The 8,766-nt window shown below is 34.7% G+C and overlaps 1 non-coding gene across 1 annotated transcript; it reads left to right on the top strand.

Annotated features, from left to right (window-relative positions):
• Window positions 1-6,223: 6,223 nt before the first annotated feature.
• Window positions 6,224-6,330, top strand: LOC121206614 (small nucleolar RNA R71). The gene has a single exon (XR_005901679.1). It is a non-coding gene; the product is annotated as a small nucleolar RNA R71 (small nucleolar RNA).
• The last annotated feature ends 2,436 nt before the right edge of the window (window positions 6,331-8,766 follow it).

Below are 8,766 nucleotides of genomic sequence, written 5' to 3'. Positions count from 1 at the left end.
AAGGAAAGAAAGAAAGAAAGAAAGGGAGAAAAGGGAAAATCAAGGTTTTGAAGCTTTAAACTTTAATAGGTAAGTCGATCAAGCCCTTTTACTTAATTTTGATGTTTTAAAAGCCTTAGAACAAGGTTTTGATGAAATTAAGTTAAGATTTTGAAAGTTATTAGATTTCTAGATATTGTTTATGTTAAATAAAATGATGAATTAAGAGTTAAATTGATAAAAAATCAAGTTAGAAATGAAATAAGAATTGAATTGTAAAGTAATTCATAAGTTTTATGTTGTAGGGTTAATTTGAGGAAATTTCAAAATTAATGAAATAAGATAAAATTTTAACAGTTAAATTTGAGTTTGGATGGAATTTGAATAGAAATGGAGAATGAATTAAATTAGTAAAGTGAATGAATTAGTTAGGACCTAATTGGAAATAAAGTGTCAATTGAATAGAAATTCAATTAATTATTATAATAAGTGCTGAAAGTTAATGGTATAGTTATTTTAATTTCTTAGCTAATGTTGTCTCGGGAAATCTCGGTTAAGCAAAGACAAGACAAAGACAACGGGAGTTAGCTTGGAAACTACGGTTTGTATTTCTATAAACTGAACTTAATAGTTAATTGTTATGTTAATATTTGAATTGCTTGAGAATGGAAATGCTAAGGTAAGAATTATAATGTTTTATAATTTATTGAATTTGATTATTAATTGTTGTATCATGATTGATATCTGACAAGTAATTAAAGTATGAAATATTTGAATGTATGATTATTGAAAAATGAATTAAAAGGTATGTTGTATTAAAATTGAATTACATGTGAATTGATAAAGAAAGGTATTGAAATGAAGTGAAATTAAATTACGAATGAAATTGAAAATTTGAAAGTTGACTGAATACCCTATTAACAGTGTCGGGCTAGTCGGATATAATTGGCATGCTATAGGATTGGAAGTGTTCAGGGATATTCTGCCTGTGTGTCGATGAGACACTATATGTGTCGACTACTTTGACTGTTTCGGATTCGTTCTGAAGAGGTACTCCATATCTGACTGTTACTGTTTCGGATTTGTTCTGATGAGGTACTTTGTGTACCGCTATTGTTACTATTACCCTTACGGTGTATTCTGGCTTCGGCCGATTAAACACTGTATACTATCCCCGGTGTGTGGGTTGGATCTGTGTATCCGTCCAGGCCCGAGTCATGTTAATAGGGGTAATGAAAAGTATTAAAGACTGTCTGCTACTGAATAATTGACTGTTACAGAATAAACAATTGATACTGAATAAATGAATACTATTGATTAACCGATTATTATTGTTGACTGACTGATACTGAACGATAAAGATCAATTGGTTGTTACCAAAGAATATTAACTGTTATTGAAATGAGATAGTACAGAATATTGAATGAAAGGTGAATAATATAATTACTCAAATGAATTATAAGTGAAAGTACTGAAAAACTAATTGTTATTGAATAATGGACTGCTATTGAATGTCTAAATGATACTGAACACAAGTTATTACTAAATAAATATGAAAAATCGACAGATAATGAATAAACATTGAAACTGTATACATTTCATCGAAAGTGATTAACAAGATCTTAGCATTATATTTCAAAATCAAATGATTGAACTATTAGGAGTAATAGATTGAATTCTCAAGGTTTATTGATATATGATTTATTGTTGACTTAAGTATCGGTTTATAGAAATACCACTTAGAAATACCACTAAGTTCATACTCAGCGTACGGTTTGTTTTCGTGCACAGGCTAGATTAAAGACAGATCGTCGAATCAGCATCATAAGTCGATCCCAAACTCAGAAAAAGTAAAGCATGTTAATTATCGGTAATGGCATGTACCTAGGATGTCTTAAGTGTGTTATATTGGATTGTGATTGTAATAGTGAAATAAGTAAATTGATAATTGATAATAATACATGATAAGTGTTTAAATTTAAGTATTAGATAATATATAAAATGCGTTTGGATTGGTTTAATATTGGTATTTGCAGGATTGATAAATTTTTAAAATACAAGGTTCATTTTGAGTTCACATAGTTTGTCACACGGGCGTGTGCCTTGGTTGCCACAGCCGTGTCATAAAGTCAGTTTAGTACACGGGCAAGCCATACGGACGTGTCTCATGGCCGTGTTTAAAAGTCAGTGTTGTACACGGGTTGAGGACACGTTCGTGTCCCATGCCGCACGGGCATGTTAAATTAGCTACACGGGCATGTAGTACTGTTCAAAACAAGAAAATTTAAAATTTCAGGAAAATTTTACTAAGCTTTAGGATCGAATCCCGGTTTATTTTAATTACAATTGTAAAGTACTGTGGACCCATTAAAGTTATATTTAGATGGATAATATTGCATTTATACTTGTTTATGTGCAAATATACTATAATGACTGGTAATACTCTGTAATCCTGTTTCGGTAACGGGACGGGGTTAAGGGTGTTACAATTTCACATAAGAGCATATATGTCTGAGGCATTTCATCATGTTTGGATATATTACCTGTCCTTTGGCATTTATCACAAGAAGTAACATACTTGTTGGTGTCTTTGAATAGAGTGGGCCAATAAAAACCTAATTCGAGGATTTTATATGCTGTCTTATTTCCACTATAATGTCTTCCAGTCTGTCCTGAGTGGCAATGTTCCAAGATTTTCAATGCTTCTGTCCTTGTAACGTATCTCCTAATGATTTGATCTGCACATATACGGAAAAGAAAAGGGTCTTCCCAAAAGTAGTTTTTCAAATCAGTGAAGAATCGCTTCTTTTGCAGATGTGTCAACCCTTTTGGGATAATGTTAGCGGCTAAAAATTTTGCAATATCTGCAAACCAAGGTACCTTAGAATCAGATATAGCAAAAAATTGTTCTTTAGGGAATGAATCATTTATTTCAACGTCACATGGCTCTTTGGTACTTGAGTTTTCAAGCCTAGAGAGATGGTCAGCCGCGAGATTTTCAGCTCCTTTCTTATCCTTAATCTCCAAGTAAAATTCCTACAATAATAAGATCCATCGAATGAGTCAAAGTTTTGCATCAGTTTTAGTCAAAAGGTAGCGAAGAGTGGAATGGTCAGTATAAATGACAACTTTAGACAATATTAGATATGGCCTAAATTTATCGAATGCAAAAACCAAAGCTAGCAGCTCTTTCTCCTTGGTGGTGTAGTTTTCTTGTGCGGCTGTCAAAGTTCTGCTAGCATAATAGATAGGTTGAAAATGTTTATCTCTTCGCTGTCCCAAAACTGCACCTAGTAAAAAATCACTCGCATCGTACATTAGTTTAAAAGGTGAATTCCAATTAGATGCAATTATAATTGGAGCTTTAGTCAGTTTATCCTTTAAAGTATTAAATGCTTCTAAACACTCCTGATCGAAATTAAAAGGCACATCTTTTTCTAGTAATTTAGTCAAAGGCTTAGCTATTTTAGAAAAGTCTTTAATAAATCTTCTATAAAACCTAACATATTCTAAAAAGCTTCTAATAGCCTTAACAGAATTAGAGGGAGGTAGTTTTTCAATAGTTTCAATTTTAGATTTATCAACCTCAATCTCTTTACTAGAAATTTTATGTCCTAACACAATACCTTCTTGAACCATAAAGTGACATTTTTCCCAGTTAAGCACAAGGTTTGTTTCCTCACATCTTATTAACACTCGTTTTAAATTTTTAAGGAAAAGATGGAAAGAGTTATCGAAAACTGAGAAATCATCCATAAATACCTCCATGACGTCTTCTACGAGTTCGTCAAAAATGGCTATCATGTAGCACTGAAAAGTAACAGGAGCATTACATAATCCAAAAGGCATTCTACGATAAGCAAATGTACCGTATGAACATGTAAATGTCATCTTTTCTTGATCTTCAGGAGCTATTGGGATTTGAAAATAGCCAGAGCGTCCGTCTAAAAAGTAGTAGTACATGTGCCCCGGCAATCTTTCCAACATTTGGTTAATGAATGGAATGGGGAAGTGATCTTTTCTCGTGGCATCATTTAGCTTCCTATAATCAATGCAAACTCTCCAACCTGTGACTGTCCTTGTTAGGATTAATTCATTCTTCTCATTGGCTACTACAGTCATACCTCCTTTCTTAGGAACAATCTGCACTGGACTTACCCAAGAACTATCAGAAATAGGATAAATAATTCCAGTATCTAGGAGTTTAATTACCTCAGCTTTAACAACTTCCTTCATGTTGGGGTTCAGTCGTCTTTGGGCTTGTACGCATGGCTTATATTCATCTTCCATTAAAATTTTGTGGGTGTAAAAAGAAGGGATGATCCCTTTAATGTTAGAAATTTTCCAAGCTATGACCCTTTTATGCTCTCTTAAGACTTGGAGTAATTTTTCTTTTTCTTTGGGTTGCAAGTTAAACGCAATAATTACCGGTAATGTAGAGTTATTTCCAAGGAATGCATATTCCAAGTGATTCGGCAATTGTTTAAGTTCCAATTTGAGAGGTTCTTCAATAGAGGATTTTTGCTTAGGTTCACCATTTACCTTAATATCCTCATATTCTGCTAGTCGTAGGGAGGGTTCATTCAGATTCAGTCAAGTTCCTATCTCAGAATTATCACCCCATTCTCTCCTTGGGCAAGACACAGTTCCAACGTGTCCTTATGTATGATTTCCTAAAAAGAATCTTTAGTAGCTGATCAATAGAGTCAATAAAATAACATGAGTCATCCTGTTCCCTAGGAAATCTCATGGCATCATAAATTTTAAAGATAATCTCTTCGTCACCTACTCTAAGTACCAATTTACCATTACCCACATCAATAACAGTCCTAGCAGTGTCTAAAAGTGGACGACCTAAGATTAAAGGCACTTCAACATCCTCATCCATGTCAAGTACAATGAAATCAACAGGGAATATAAATTTATCGACTTTTACAAGTACATCCTCTATAATTCCCCTAGGATATTTAACAGATCTATCAGCTAATTGAATACTCATCCTAGTGGGTTTAGGTTTCCCAAGACCAAGTTGTTTAAACAGTTTATATAGCATCAAATTAATGCTAGCGCCTAAATTAGCTAGTGCCTTATCAACATTCAAACTACCAATTAAGCAGGGAATAGTAAAACTTACTGGATCTTTTAGTTTGGTTGGTAGTTTATTCTGGATATGGCTGAGCATTCCTCATTAAGCTCCACTGTAGATAGATCTTCAAATTTCCTTTTGTTTGTTAGAAGCTCCTTTAAAAATTTTGCATATGTAGGCATCTGTGATATAGCTTCAACAAAAGGTAAGTTAATATGCAGTTGTTTGAAAAGTTCAAGAAATTTACCGAATTGTGCATCAATGCGGTCTTTCTTCAACTTTGCTAGATATGAGATTGGTGGTTTATATTCTTTTGGCATTGGATTATTTTCGGGTTTTACTTCCTCTCCTTCGTTTCTGTCAGCTTCTTGTTGTAGCTTCTTTTTAGATTCAGCTAACGCTTTCCGACTCCTTAGTGTAACTGCTTTCACATGCTCTTTTGGATTGGGTTCGGTGTTACTAGGTAGACTTCCTGATGATCTTTCTGAAATCAATTTAGCAAGCTGCCCTATCTGAATTTCAAGCCTTTGGATCGACGTTTGCTGATTCTTAAGTGCTGTTTCAGTATTCTGAAAGTTAGTTTCCAACACCGAGATAAACTTTGTTAGCATCTCCTCAAGGTTAGGCTTCTTTTCCTGCTGGTAAAGTGGTTGTTGAAAACCCGGAGGGTGTTGTGGCCTTTGATTTCCTTGACTACCCCATGAGAAATTAGGATGGCACCTCCAACCTGCATTATAGGTATTACTGTATGGGTTATTTTGAGGTCTAGAATTATTGTTACCCATTTATTGGACTTGTTCCTCCTCGTTGCTAGGGTTGAAGGATTGATATTTCGTGTATGCTCCTTATCCATTTGAATCGTACATCATCACTGGATATACCTGAGTAGAACCACACAAACCGTCAATCTTTTTATTTAAGAGTTTTACCTAGTTAGATAGCATAGTAACTGCATCGAGGTTGAAAACATCAGCTGCTTTCGTCGGCTTTGTTCTCATGACTTGCCAGTGATAGTTATTCAGTGATATTTCTTCAATAAATTTGTAAGTCGCTTCAGGTGTTTTATTATTGATAGTCCCACCAGCAGCGGCGTCAATCATCTATCTAGTCGAAGGATTCAAGCCATTGTGAAATGTTTGAACCTGCAACCATAAGGGCAGCCCATGGTGAGGGTATCTTCTTAAGAGGTCATTGCATCTCTCCCATGCGTGATAGAGTGTCTCTAGATCCATCTACACAAAAGAAGAGATATCATTCCTCAATTTAGTCGTTTTAGCCGGCAGAAAATATTTAAGTAAAAATTTTTCGGTCATTTGTTCCCAAGTAGTGATTGACCCTCGTAGTAACGAGTTCAACCACTGTTTTGCTTTGTTCCTCAACAAAAAAGGAAACAACTGAAGGCGAATGGCATCATCAGAAATGCCATTAATTTTAAAAGTGTCACAAAACTCTAGGAAATTAGCCAAATGAGCGTTTGGGTCCTCGTCCTACAAACCGTCAAACTGAACAAACTGTTGGATCATTTGAATTGTGTTAGGTTTCAGTTCAAAATTATTTGTAGCAATAGCAGGCCTAACTATACTTGACTCAGTTCTTGTTAAAGTAGGTTTAGCATAATCATACATAATACGTGGAGCAGGATTCTGATTTACTGGGTCAGTAACAATCGCAGGAGGTAGCGGATTTTTCTGATTTTCAGCCATCTCCTCGATTGTGGTGGAAATATCGTCCTCTTCCTCTTTCTTTTTGTATCTTAGGCTTCACCTTATTTCTATACGGTTTCTGCGAGCTGTGTAATCGATCTCACTGTCAAAAAGTAATGTTCCTGATGGGTTTCTTCTAGTTATTCACTATAAAAACCTGTCAGAAGTGAATAAATGAAAAATTAGAAAAGAAAATAAAAATTTTAATTGCAATAAAAGTAAAATGGCTAAAGTAATAAAAATCGAGTGCTCCTAATATCTTAGTTCCCTGGCAACGACGTCAAAAACTTGATCGTGATATGATGTGATATATGATACGTACAATAAGTTTTATAATTTTATAATGGACCGTTCTAGAAACTAACTATTATCACAATGAAGGCAAGTGTAACTATCGAACAGTAGTATAGCTTTAGCAAGACCGGATTGTCGAACTTAAAAGAACCAAGAGTACTAGTAATTACTTTCTTTTTATTATCTGGCCTAAAAATTAAGGGATTTGTTTATCTAAACTAATTAACTAAACTAAGGGTGCACAGAGAGAAAATTGGGGAAAAGCTTTTGGGAAAAACTCGATTAATTAAGACAATACCCAAGGAAAAATCCACCTAGACTTCACTTGTTATTTGACTCTAAATCAGATGATTTATTCATTTGACTTGATCCGTAGAAATCCCTAGGTTATATTATTATCTCTCTCGAGACTAATAACGTCTAACCCTAGGTTGATTAATTGAAATCTCTCTCTAATTAACATCCTAGTGTTGCATTAACTCGATCTATGGACTTCCTTATTAGGTTTCTCCCTAATTCGGCAAAATCTTGTCACTCTATCTCCAGGCATGCAATCAACTCCGCTTAATTACAACAAATTACTCTTAGACAGGGACTTTTGCTCCTTTGAATAAGCACATTAACTTGAATCAATATCCTGGAATATTAAAATAAGAATCAAGAACACATAATTCAGAACAAGTCAAATATTTATCATACAATTCAGATAATAATAACAATATCCTTTTTAGGTTTCATTCCCCTTAAGTATTTAAGGGTTTTAGTTCATAATTATGAAAGAAAACATCTCGAAAGAATAATGATAACAAAACATAAAGAAAACCCAAAACTCCTGAGGGAAATTGAAGGGAGATCTTTAGTCTTGAAGGATAATTCAGCTTCTGAGATGGATCAATCGGCTTTTTTGAGTAATTCCTTGCCTCCTACCCCGTGTGTTCCTTCTAAGTGCCTCCTTAGGTATTTAAATAGGCTTTAGAATGCCTAAAAGCCCTCAAGAGTGGCCTTTTCTAAATAGGACTATACTTGGGCTCGACAGGGACACACCTGTGTGACACGCTCATGTGACATGCCCGTGTGCGATTGCTTCAGATCGTGGTCAAGGCTGTTAAATAGGCACGGATGTGTGGTCTACCCGTGTAAGTCATGCTTCGATTCTTCCAAATAGACACGGCATTTTGTCATGTTTAGAGATATTACTTGTTCGTTGGCATTTATCACAAGAAGTAACATACCTGTTGGCATATTTGAATAGTGTGGGCTAATAAAAACCTGATCTGAGCATTTTATGTGCGGTCCTAGTCCCACTGTAATGTCCTTCAGTCGATCCTGAGTGGCAATGTTCCAAGATCTTAATTGCTTCTGACTTCGTGACACATTTTCTAATTACTTGATCTGCACATATGCGGAAAAGAAAAGGATCTTCCCAAAAATAGTTTTTCACATCAATGAAAAATTGTTTCTTTTGCTGATGTGTCAACCCTTTTGGTGTAATGTTAGCAGCTAAATAATTCGCAATGTCTACAAACCAAGGTTCCTCAGAGTCAGATATAGCAAAGAGTTGTTTTTTAGGGAATGAGTCATTTATCTCATGTTCATCAAGCTCCTTGAGATCTGGGTTTTCTAATCTAGATAGATGATCTGCTGCAAGATTTTCTACTCCCTTCTTATCTTGAATTTCTAAATCGAATTCCTGCAACAATAGAA

This window comes from Gossypium hirsutum, chromosome A01, assembly GCF_007990345.1.
Source record: "Gossypium hirsutum isolate 1008001.06 chromosome A01, Gossypium_hirsutum_v2.1, whole genome shotgun sequence".
In the NCBI taxonomy this organism is placed as follows: domain Eukaryota; kingdom Viridiplantae; phylum Streptophyta; class Magnoliopsida; order Malvales; family Malvaceae; genus Gossypium; species Gossypium hirsutum.
This window is presented reverse-complemented; position numbering and strand designations above follow the sequence as displayed.